Genomic DNA, 13,475 nt, shown 5'->3' with positions numbered 1-13,475 from the left:
TTCCTCCCTCCTTTTATTCCTCCCTCCTTTCCTCCCTTCCTTCTTCCTCCCTCCCTCCTTTCCTTCCTTCTTTCCTCCCTCCTTTTATTCCTTCCTCCCTCCCTCCTTCCTTCTTTCTTCCTTCCTCCCTTCCTTCCTTCCTTCCTTCCTTCCTTCTTCCTCCCTCCCTTCCTTCCTTGACTCAAGGACAACAGGAGGGTTAAATCAGTGATTTTCAGAGTTTGTGCATAAAAAGGATTTCAGTTTTACAGTCATGTGCTGGAGCATTTTAGGAGCTAACACAATCCCTGATCTCTGCTGCCCCCTGCTGGTCTAAAAGCTGAATGACACCGCTCTGCCTTAAAGGACCTGTCCTGTTTGTCTTTATGTGTTAATTAACTGTCACTGTTAAGTATTAGTGGAACTCACATTTATTTAAATTGACTGTTCCTTCTTTCCTCCCTTCCTCCCTCCCTTCCTTTCTTCCTTCCTTCCTTCCTTCCTTCCTTCCTTCCTTCTTTCCTGCTTTCCTTCCTCACCTCCTTCTCCCTTTCTTTCCTCCTTTCCTTCCTTCTTCCTTCCCTCCTTCGTCCCTCCTTTCCTCCCTTCCTTCTTCCTCCTTCCTCCCTCCTTTCCTCCTTCCTCCCTCCCACATTTTATTCCTTCCTCCTTTCCTCCTTCCTCCCTCCTTTCCTTCTCTCCTTTCCTCCCTTCCTCCTTTCCTTTCTTCTTTCCTCCCTCCTTTTATTCCTTCCTCCCTCCCTCCTTCCTCCCTCCCTCCTTTCCTTCCTTCTTTCCTCCCTCCTTTTATTCCTTCCTCCTTCCTCCCTCCTTTCCGTCCTTCTCTCCTTCCTCCCTCCTTTCCTCCTTTCCTTTCTTCTTTCCTCCCTCCTTTTATTCCTTCCTCCTTTCCTCCTTCATCCCTCCTTTCCTTCCTTCTTCCTACCCTCCTTTCCTCCCTTCTTCCATTCCTTTCTTCTTTTGTCCCTCCTTTTATTCCTTCCTCCCTCCCTCCCTCCTTTCCTTCCTTCTTTCCTCCCTCCTTTTATTCCTTCCTCCCTCCCTCCTTCCTCCTTCTTTCTTCTGTCCTTCCTTCCATATGTCCTTCCTTCCTTACTTTCTTCCTTCTGTCCTTCCTTCTGTTCTTCCTTCCATATGTCTTTCCTTCCTTCTTCCTTCCCTCCTTCCTCCCTCCTTTCCTTCCTTCTTCCTTCCTTCCTTCCTTCCTTCCTTGACTCAAGGACAACAGGAGGGTTAAATCTGTGATTTTCAGAGTTTGTGCATAAAAAGGATTTCAGTTTTACAGTAGTTTTTTATCCACAGTTTAGATTTCACTTTTCATCCTGCGTCCAGTCACATACTGGAGCATTTCAGGATGGAGCTAACACAATCCCTGATCTCTGCTGCCCCCTGGTGGCCCAAAATCAGAATTACGCCACTCTGCTTTAGTCACTTTGGTACATTTCTCAGATCAGAAAGTCTCAAAATTACTTCATCATTGTGTCTCAACTTCTACACATGAAAAAAAAGCAGTTTCTCATGTCTTTGAACAAGTTGCAAATGCTTTGGTACATTCATGACTTCCTACATTATCAATTACTTCTGTCATGTTGATCAAAATGTATTATGATGGGTCTCTGTTGAATAGTCTCACCCCCCCCCCTACAACATTTAGGCTTTAGTTCATCGCATAAGTCGATTTCTACATTTCCATTAGACTTTTTTTCTAAATCTGTCCTGAATTGGTAAATTGATCCTACTGTAGGTGAATCTTGACTTTCTCTAATGAAGGGAAATGCGTGAAGCCTTAGAGGAATGATGGAAGAGGAGAGAAAGAACAATAAGTTGGAGAAGAGAGAGAGAAAGAAAGAAAGCAGAGGAAAAAGAGAAAGAAAGAACTAGAAGTAGGAAGAAAGAAAGAAAGAAAGAAAGAAAGAAAGAAAGAAAGAAAGAAAGAAAGCAAGAAAGCAGTCAGGTTCCTCTAAAGTAGATACGTATATATATAGCTGGAGCAAAACACAATGTTAAAATGTCTGACAAGTGAAGGACAAAAAATTAGACGGGGTCAACAGCCAGAGAGAAGAAGAAGAAGAAGAAGAAGAAGAAAAAGAAGAAGAAGAAGAGTTGGGAGGTAAAACGGAGGAAGAGGCAGAAGAGGCCGAGGAAGAATGAGCGTTCCTGATGAGATAAGAGTCTCACTTGTGGACCTCGTTCTCAATCATGGGCCGAGGCCGAGGCTGGTCGAAGGCTGCAGGCAAATGTTGGGAGAACAACTGTGTCCTCAATCATTCAGACTTTTCGTCGACAGACGAGTCAGATTGGACATAGTTTGGGACAATATCAGTTTCCATCGCTCAGTGGTTTGCGACCCACAACAGGATGCTGATGGAGTTCCTCTCACCCTACTCCCCATTCCTTAACCCCACTGAGGAATGTTTCTCAGCATGGAGATGGAAAGTATATGATCGGCAGCCACATACACAGATTAAAACAGATGACCCTTCTGGCTGCCATAAGACTCTCTAAAAGACTCTTTCCACGCTGCATCGCTAGAGAAGATATTCGTTGTGATGTGGATGAGAATCTGAGTTCCTACAGAGAGGAACGTCAGGAGGAAGACTGCACTGTGATTCCTACAGCACTGCATGTACAGGTTTCCCTATGGTCACATTTCTACTTCTGTTTTTTTGTTTGTTTTCTTTGTGCTATGCAATGCTGTCTTTTCCTTTCTGTATCGTAATCACATGGTCTGCCAACAAACTACAGTACAAACAGTAAAAGCATAAATGTGAATCTTGTCCGGTCCAATTAATCTCCTACAAACACTGAGGTGTAACTAGAGGTGGACAGAGGACACAACTTCACTACTTGAGTAAAAGTACAGATACTCCTTACTCCTATATTACTCCAATACAAGTAAAAGTAGCTTAGTCAAAATATTACTTAAGGAAAAGTACTAAAGTATTTGTTTTTAAAAAATTCCGTTTTTCCAGTTTCTTTCTTTTTTTTCTTCCTCCATTTCTTCGTATGGCATGACGTGGTACAGGTACGGCAACACGACTGAGACAAACCAGACGCAAATCAGCAGAAACACTTTATTTTCTCAGAATTATGCAAAAAAAAAAAATAAATAAAACCATCAGCTGACTTTATCTCAAAAGTAGAGTAATGAGAGCATTAATAGAAATGTAGTGGAGTCAAAGTAAAAGTATCCCCCAAAAATAATACTCAAGTAAAATACTCAAAAACTGTACTTAACCCTCCTGTTATGCTCCCGGGTCAAATTGACCCATCTGTTTTGACTCCTCCTTTCCTTCCCTCCTTCCTTCCTCCCTTCTTCCTCCCTTCCTTCCTTCCTCCCTCCTTTCCTTCCTTCCTCCCTCCTTTCCTTCCTTCCTTCCTCCCTCCTTCCTCCTTTCCTTCTTTCCTTCCTTCTTTCCTCCCTTCCTTCCTTCCTCCCTCCTTTCCTTCCTTCCTCCCTCCTTTCCTTCCTTCCTTCCTCCCTTCCTTCCTTCCTTCCTTCCTCCCTCCTTCCTCCTTTCCTTCTTTCCTTCCTTCTTTCCTTCCTTCCTTCCTTCCTTCCTCCTTTCCTTCCCTCCTTCCTTCCTCCCTTCTTCCTCCCTTCCTTCCTTCCTCCCTCCTTTCCTTCCTTCCTCCCTCCTTTCCTTCCTTCCCTCCTTTCCTTCCTTCCTTCCTCCCTCCTTTCCTACCTTCCTCCCTTCTTCCTTCTTCTTTCCTGCCTTCCTTCCTTCCTTCCTCCCTTCTTCCTCCCTTCCTTCCTTCCTCCTTTCCTACCTTCCTCCCTTCTTCCTTCTTCTTTCCTGCCTTCCTTCCTTCCTTCCTCCCTTCTTCCTTCCTTCTTACTTTCCTTCCCTCCTTTCCTTCCTTCCTTCCCTCCCTCCCTCCCTCCCTCCCTCCCTCCCTCCTTTCAGTCCCTCCTTTCCTTCCTTCCTTCCTTCCTCCCTTCTTCCTTCTTCTTTCCTGCCTTCCTTCCTTCCTTCCTCCCTTCTTCCTTCTTCTTTCCTTCCTCCCTCCCTCCCTCCCTTCCGTGACTGGAACACAACAGGAGGGTTAAATTTACTTAGTTACTGTCCACTGCTGGATGTAACTTACAGTTCACAATAACTGTCTTCAAATAATCTATGGTGTTTTATTATTTATACGGATGGTTTGTTGAGAAATGCTCTGACCCGTCCTGTTTGTTGTTCTTGTTACTTAACCGTCACCCTGAGGTCAGATTGTATTTTTAAATCAGGGAAGCAGCAGAAGAATAATAAAGGTAGAAAGATGGTAAGATAGATAGAAAGGTAGATAGACAGACGGACAGATTTAGGTTTAGATAGTTTATCTGATCCAAATTCTTTTTATTTTTCTTGAATAGTTTTGGTTCTTCTGTCTCACTTTCATTTTATATTCACTGAGAATCAAAAAATAATCATTAAAAAACTAAAAAATGACTTATTTCATTATTTGTTTGTGAATGTGACACAAAAAAGCTGATTATGAGAAGAATAATCAGAAACTTAACAAAACTTGATATTACCTTTTTCCAATTTCCGTGACCCAGTAGTTATTTATTGATCCTTTCTTCTTCTTCTTCTTCGTCTGTTTGTAAATCTGCTGCCACGTTTTCGGACATGTGAACCAGCCTGTCATCTCCTTAAGACTTGAGGCCAAAATAAAAAAACTATTTATTTTCCTTATCTGATGTGTGATGTTGTATTTAAATGTAAATCTAGCATGTTTAGTTTCTGTGTGTGTGTGTGGTGTTTTTTGTAGTTGCCCTCTCTGCCACCTTCTGCTGCTGCTGTGTGGTTATTGTGGCCAAAGCAGCATTAAGCTTAGATATAATCAGACATGAATAAACCTGGTCATCACTTTCTCATCATGCAACTTCTTTGTTTGATGGTTTTGACCAACCATGCATGCACCATGTCGGCAACCTTAGGCACGCATGCTAGGTTTGGCAGGTCACAGCATAGTCATTGGCACACTGGCAAAAGCAGTACTATACCCAGCACCTAGACAGCATTTAACATCACCTGTTAACCATGAAGGCACCTGCTCTATGCGTGGCCTGTCTTCTTTAGTTTGACTGACAGCGCGCCCTCCCACCCACATTGCCCACAGCGCTGCGGGCTGCTGTCCTTCACATCTCCCACAGAGGCCCCGGTTCAGATCGGTAGCTGATGGCAACGCCGCTACCGATCTGAACCGGGGCCCTCTGTGTCGGTCCGGGGCGGGGGGTGCGATGCGATCGGTCTAATAAGCGGCAACACAGAGCTATAAGGACGCTTTGCTATCACACGCGCATTTATAGTCACACAAACAGACACACACGCGCGCGCGCTGTCACTCTCTAGTGCGCGCTCTTGCTCGCTCACTCCAGATTCCGGGAATTGGATCTTATTTGCGGGCGTCAAGGAGCCGCTATCAATATGCGGGAGAGTTGGCATGTCTGTAACATCGACTGTAACCATGTGAGCATCTGCACATGAACTAATAGCGTCCTGTAAACAGCGGTGTCAAGCACGAGCTGCGCGCTCCAGCTGTCTGCAATTAATCACTGATGAGCTGTTACTGCTGAACGATGTACAGAGAAATAAAAAGAAAAGCAGAAAGGTTCCCAGGCAGGTGGTGATTGAGTGTGTCGAACAGAAATATGTCAGACAGTAGCTGCTGTGATGTTTCAGTATTTACACACCAAACTGAACCGCAGCACATGTTGAAGCGTGCACGGCTGCAGCAGGGACACACGTTGTGAGCACAGATCTGCTAACTTTGTTGTTTCTTTACATTATAATAGAGAAGAAAGCAGCATCCAGCATCTTTGTAATAATAAGGACCTCTGGGTGTCATCCTGCTCCAATTTAATATCTTTAAAATGTTCTTCCATGTGGCCTATATATGGATGTTTGTGTAGGCCTATTTTGTATCAGAATTTAACTTTAGGTTTTAACTTATTGTTGATTATGTCACACTCATTAACAAGAACATTAAAACTGGCACTCTATGTCAGAAAGGTTGCCTTGCCCTGCATGATGCACCCAACCACAACATGATCGCTATCTGCCGCACCTCAAAAGGCTTTCATGGTACTATGAGGAAATGCAGCTTTCTAAGGCCTGTGTTTATTTGCTTAAGGCTGGTTTAAGCTAAAAATACAGCTCTGTTTTATTATCTGCATTATTCCCACATCGTGTTGAGTTTCCCCATCACAGGTTAAGTTCAGGTTACAATACTGATACCCATAGGTCAGAGACGATGTCCTCCATTTCTATAATAAATAAAACAAGTGTTACAGTATAGAGACAAGACATTCAACCTAAGAGACATAAAGATGAACCCAAGGCTCCAACAATCAGGAAACAGTCTCAATAAAATAAATAAAAACCAATGAAGAGCTCTCTTACTAAAACAGAGTTAAAGCAAGTTTTAAACCAAATGAATCATTACATGTATAAAGTCACAATATGTGCAATATGTGTCTAGGAGTTTGAATAAAGGCTGAAAATAAAGCACAAAGTATGTTCTATGAATATCTCTCCTCTCTTAGTGTCTACTCATACTTCCACAAAGCCGATCATGTATGTTAATGGAGTGGACAAAATATTAGGAACACCATTCAACACAATGCACTCCAGTAAACCTCCACATCTCACTACCACCATCACCTTTCTGACACTGAAAAATGTATAAGCTTTATAAAAGTAGGATTTACAGTGGATTGGTTGTATTGGGTTTCATCAGATTGCACAGGTGTTCCTAGTAGTGGCACTGACCCCAGACATGATCCCAGGTTAGATTAAAATCTTTACAAAGCATTCTTAAAATAACCTTTTTGTTGGTCAGTGGCGCCATCACAGGGCGAGAAAATGACTAACAAAGACACATGCGTCACACCCATAGACATATATACTTAGACAGACAGACAGACAGATAGATAGATAGATAGACAGATTGACAGACACGTTTTTAACCAATCAAACCATTTGGAAATCAGTCGAGATTTCAGTGAATAATTCTACTTTGAGATTATGGAGCACCTCTAACCTCCATAGATATACATGCACTACTGCCTCTGCTAGCCCTGTACCAAGATGGCGGCGCTTTAGGCACGCCTCTCCACAGTCAACGCAGCGTCTATGTATATATATGTCTATGGTCATGCCGGCCAGTCGCTGTGTGCCGGATGCAATACAGGGACCGATACCTCTAACGATAACTCAGTGGCGCCCCCTGCTGGTGTTTGCCGGTGGGGTCTGGAGTGGGTTGCTGGTTGGCAGTGGGTTGTAATCTGGTAACTGGAGGAACCTGGGCCCAACAAAAAAAGCTGTTTTTCAGACTTTTGATTTTAGGCTCAGTTTTAAAAAAAAAAGAAACTTAACAAAACAGGGTAGATTTTTTTTATATGACATTTTTCCAATTTCCGTGACCCAGAAGTTATTTTTTTTACACCTTCTTCTTCTTCTTCTTCTTCTTCAAGTTTTCGGACATGTGTAAAGCCTGGTGAACGAGCCGGTCATCTCTTTAAGACTTGAGGTCTAAATAATAGCCAAACATTATATTATAAAATGTTTTTTTAAGTGCAAATCTAGCATGTTTTGTTTGTGTGTGTGTGTTTGTGGTGTTTTTTTGTAGTTGCCCTCTCTGCCAACTTTTGCTACTGCTACTGTGTGGTTATTGTGGCCAAAGCAGCATTAAGCTTAGATGATCTGGTTTACTATGTACGCAGTTTCTCATTCATTATCTCTCTCTCTCTTTCCTTGCAGACAGACCTCAGCTTTACACAGCATCCACACACACACACACCATACTCACCATGCATGCACATCCTCCACCACTGATCTACTGACTTCCACACCAAGCTCTCCTTACTATTGGGTTAAATAAATATGTCTTGTTATTCTTTTGAAGCAGTCCATGGCTCTTGTTTGTCATGGCCTAGAGCCAGCTGTGACAATGACAACACAATGAAAAAGACAAGAAACTGTTGTAATAATGTTATATTGCATTGTGTGACCTGGTGTTGTAGTCAAGACCGAACCGACCGAGACCAGAGAGTACAGAGACCAGAGAGTCCTGAGACCAGAGAGTACCGAGACCAGAGAGTACAGAGACCAGAGAGTACAGAGACATTTGGAGGTCCAGACCGAGCCTGATCTCACTGATTTCCACACCTCATGTGCTAAGCTCTCCTTACTATTGTGATAAATAAATATGTCTTGTTATTCCTTTGAAGCAGGGTGGCGGTGTCTCTCTTGTTTGTCATGGCCTAGAGCCAGCTGTGACAATGACAGCACAATTAAAAAGCCAAGAAAGTGTTGTAATAATGTTATATTGCATTGTGTGACCTGGTGTTGTAGTCAAGACCGAACTGACCGAGACCAAGACATTACCGAGACCAGAGAGTACCGAGACCAGAGAGTACAGAGATCAAGACCAGACCAAGACATCTGGAGGTCGAGATCGAGACCGATCTCACTGACTTCCACACCTCATGTTATTGCATCGTCTAAAAACTCTCCTTACTATTGTGTTAAATAAATATGGTTTGTTATTCTTTTGAAGCAGTGCATGGCTCATGTTTGTCATGGCCTAGAGCCAGCTGTGACACTGACAACACAATTAAAAAAACAAGAAACTGATGTCATAATGTTTTCAAAACTCGATAAGATTCAATCCTCAAAGAGAGCTTCTGTATCTAAATTTAATGAAATCTGGCAGCCTTGTCTTACATCCTCCAGACACTGTGTGAGTTTACTGTACATCTACTTTGCTGCTGGTACATGTGCTTTGATGTATATATGTGAGACCCCCCCCCCCTCCCCCTGAACCCCCAACCCTTCTTTTATTTATCTATTTATTTATTTTCATTATTATTATTTTTTTGTATGTATGTGCTGTTGTCATTCTTGTAAACGGATAAATGGTTCCCTCATTGTCCGATCTTGTATCTTCTATTAATGTATGTGTAAAAAAAAAACAATAAACATACCATGAACAAAAAAAAAAGACAAGAAACTGTTGTAATAATGTTATACTCCATTGTGTGACCTAATGTTGTAGTCAAGACTGAACCGACCAAGACCAGAAACATTACAGAGACCAGAGAGTACAGAGATCGAGACATTTGGAGGTCGAGGTCGAGACCCAGACCAATCTCACTGACTTCCACAGCTCATGTTATTGCATCGTCTAAAAACTCTCCTTACTATTGTGTTAAATAAATATGGTTTGTTATTCCTTTGAAGCAGGGTGGCGGTGTCTCTCTTGTTTGTCATGGCCTAGAGCCAGCTGTGACAATGACAACACAATTAAAAAAGACAAGAAACTGTTGTAATAATGTTATATTGCATTGTGTGACCTGGTGTTGTAGTCAAGACCGAACCAACCGAGACCAAGACATTACAGAGACCAGAGAGTACCGAGACCAGAGAGTACAGAGACCAGAGAGTACAGAGACCAGAGAGTACCGAGACCAGAGAGTACAGAGATCGAGACCAGACCAAGACATCTGGAGGTCGAGACTGATCTCACTGACTTCCACAGCTCATGTTATTGCATCGTCTAAAAGCTCTCCTTACTATTGTGTTAAATAAATATGTCTTATTATTCTTTTGAAGCAGTGCATCTCTCTTGTTTGTGATGGCCTAGAGCCAGCTGTGACACTGACAACACAATTAACAAGACAAGAAACTGTTGTCAAAACATCATTCAGACCTCACAGCATTCTCAACATTTTACTATCAACATTAAATGGACCACACCTCCATCCCATTCACGTTGGGTCCGTGAGGAGATGGCATTCCCCCCCCCCCCCCCCCCCCCCTTCTTTCTCTTCTCTCCTTGTCTTTTCACTTAATGACCTTTCTTTTCTTTCTTTTTTTTTGGCATTTATCTGTACATAGGTTGACTATTAAATGTAACAAATTAAAGCCAAGAAAACAAAAAAAAACTGTCTATGAAATGAAGTTTTATAAAAAAGTTCAGGAACGGAGACTACGCCCCATAGTCACACCCTATCCGCTCTATCCCCCTTCGTCTCATTTCGAATATGGGGGTCTGCAACTCGGACCAGACATCGAGACAGCTCCCCCACCCAGAGTCTCATCCCGCCCCGGTTCCCTACACACACCCAACTAGAAGACGAGTACGGCATCCTGCGCCTCCTCATCGACCTGGCACCCGGCTTCAACTTTCATCCACACCACACATTATACCTCTATTTTTCCTCCCCCTATCTTACATCCCATCCCTTCCCCCATCCCCACGACCCTCACTTCTCCCTCCAACCCTACGACCCCTCGACCCTCACCCCTACATCCAATCGACCCTCATCCCTACATCCAATCGACCCTAACCCCTACATCCAATCGACCCTAACCCCTACATCCAATCGACTCTAACTCCTACATCCAATCGACCCTCACCCCTACATCCAATCGACCCTCACCCCTACATCCAATCGACCCTCACCCCTACATCCAATCGACCCTAACCCCTACATCCAATCGACCCTAACTCCTACATCCAATCGACCCTCACCTCTACATCCAATCGACCCTAACTCCTACATCCAATCGACCCTAACCTCTACATCCAATCGACCCTAACTCCTACATCCAATCGACCCTATCCCCTACATCCAATCGACCCTCCCCCTACATCCAATCGACCCTAACTCCTACATCCAATCGACCCTAACTCCTACATCCAATCGACCCTCACCCCTCCATCTAATCGACCCTCACCCCTACATCCAATTGACCCTCACCCCTACATCCAATCGACCCTCACCCCTACATCCAATCGACCCTCACCCCTACATCCAATCGACTCTAACTCCTACATCCAATCGACCCTAACCCCTACATCCAATCGACCCTCACCCCTACATCCAATCGACCCTCACCCCTACATCCAATCGACCCTAACCCCTACATCCAATCGACCCTCACCCCTACATCCAATCGACCCTCACTTCTCCCTCCAACCCTACGACCCCTCGACCCTCACCACTACATCCAATCGACCCTCACCCCTCCATCCAATCGACCCTAACCCCTACATCCAATCGACCCTAACCCCTACATCCAATCGACCCTCACCCCTACATCCAATCGACCCTAACCCCTACATTCAATCGACCTTCACCCCTACATCCAATCGACCCTCACCCCTACATCCAATCGACCCTCACCCCTACATCCAATCGACCTTCACCCCTACATCCAATCGACCCTAACCCCTACATCCAATCGACCCTAACCTCTACATCCAATCGACCCTCACCCCTACATCCAATTGACCCTCACCCCTACATCCAATCGACCCTCACCCCTACATCCAATCGACTCTAACTCCTACATCCAATCGACCCTAACCCCTACATCCAATCGACCCTCACCCCTACATCCAATTGACCCTCACCCCTACATCCAATCGACCCTCACCCCTACATCCAATCGACTCTAACTCCTACATCCAATCGACCCTCACCCCTACATCCAATCGACCCTCACCCCTCCATCCAATCGACCCTCACTCCTACATCCAATCGACCCTCACCCCTACATCCAATCGACCCTCACTTCTCCCTCACCCCTACATCCAATCGACCCTCACCCCTACATCCAATCGACCCTCACCCCTCCATCCAATCGACCCTAACCCCTACATCCAATCGACCCTAACCCCTACATTCAATCGACCTTCACCCCTACATCCAATCGACCCTCACCCCTACATCCAATCGACCCTCACCCCTACATCCAATCGACCTTCACCCCTACATCCAATCGACCCTAACCCCTACATCCAATCGACCCTCACCCCTACATCCAATCGACCCTAACTCCTACATCCAATCGACCCTAACTCCTACATCCAATCGACCCTCACCCCTACATCCAATCGACCCTCACCCCTACATCCAATCGACCCTCACCCCTACATCCAATCGACCCTCACTTCTCCCTCCAACCCTACGACCCCTCGACCCTCACCCCTACATCCAATCGACCCTAACCCCTAAATCCAATCAACCCTCACCCCTACGACCCCTCGACCCTCACGGATTCCAGTCCCGGACCTTCTAGCTTCATTGTTGATTTTCATTGTGCTTCTCTCCTCTATCCTTCCTCTCTCTCCTCTCTACTCCAACCGGTCCAGGCAGATGTTCTCCCACTCTGAGTCTGGTTCTGAGGTTTCTTCCTGTTAAAAGGGAGTTTTTTCTCTCCACTGTGTCTCATGTGGGAATGTTGGGTCTCTTTAAAGTTAAAACCTGAAGAGTTCGGTTTAGAACCTGCTCTATGTGGAAAGAGCCTTGAGATGACTCTGTTGTAATTTGGCGCTATACAAATAAAGATTGATTGATTGATTGATTGATTGATGTGTTGAGGCTACAGTCCTCACTGCAGGCGACCCTGGTTCGAATCCTGCACCGAGTGGTCTTATCCTACGTGTCATTGCCCCCCTCTCTCTGCCTCCCATTTCCTGTCTCTCTCTCTCTCTCTACTAACCTGTACAATAAAGGCAAAAAGCCCCAAAAATATACTTTAAAAAAAAACAGACAAGAAACTGTTGTAATAATGTTATACTCCATTATGTGACCAGACAGATGACGAAGATGTGGACCAACAGGAATCTGACCCAATGCTTTACTCTGAATCTAGATCTGTTTTTATCTTTCTATCTTTCTATGTGCCACCCTTCCTGAGAATGAGCCTGCCCCCAATACTTACTTACATAAGTATAAGATATAAGATCTGAGTACCTCCATCACTGTGTTAAAAGTGATGGAAACAAAGAGTTTCAGATAACAGCAGCATGAAGACATTTGATGTGTTAAATCGAAACAGGGAAACAATGCGTCGCCACAGAGGAGCCGCCAGGAATAGATTGTAACTTCTCTCTCATGCAAGAAACCAGAAATACGACAAAGTGTTTTTAGATACAGGACAATAGAGAAGTAACATGTCCTTTCAATTCAATTCATTTTGACACCGCTGGCGACGGCTTCTATTGTTACTAAGACAAAGACTTAGATGTGATTCACCAAACGAGTACGCAGCAAATTACAACACCAGTTTCATGGGAAAAGGCACTGTCCGTTGCCATGCCAACCAGTCGATGCACCTAAAAAAAAAAAAACCTGCTGTAAAACAAGTCTGCAAGCCTGGCAAGCAATAAGAGAGCTGGAAGATCATTGACCCTGTCTGTTTTGACTGCTCCTTCCTTCCTTCCTTCCTTCCTTCCTTCCTTCCTTCTTTCCTTCCTCCCTTCCTTCTTTCCTCTGTCCTTCCTTCATTCCTTCCTTCCCTTCCATCCTTCCATCTTTCCTTCCTACTTCCTCCCTTTCAAACTTGCATCCATCCACCCTTCTTTCCTTCTTACTTTCCTTCCCTCCTTCCCTCCCTCCTTCCTTCCCTCCTTCCATCCTTCCATCCTTCCTTTCCTTTCTCCCTTCCTTCTTTCCTCTGTCCCCTTCCTCC

Source organism: Scomber japonicus, chromosome 6 (assembly GCF_027409825.1).
Source record: "Scomber japonicus isolate fScoJap1 chromosome 6, fScoJap1.pri, whole genome shotgun sequence".
In the NCBI taxonomy this organism is placed as follows: domain Eukaryota; kingdom Metazoa; phylum Chordata; class Actinopteri; order Scombriformes; family Scombridae; genus Scomber; species Scomber japonicus.
Note: the sequence above shows the minus strand (reverse complement) of the source record.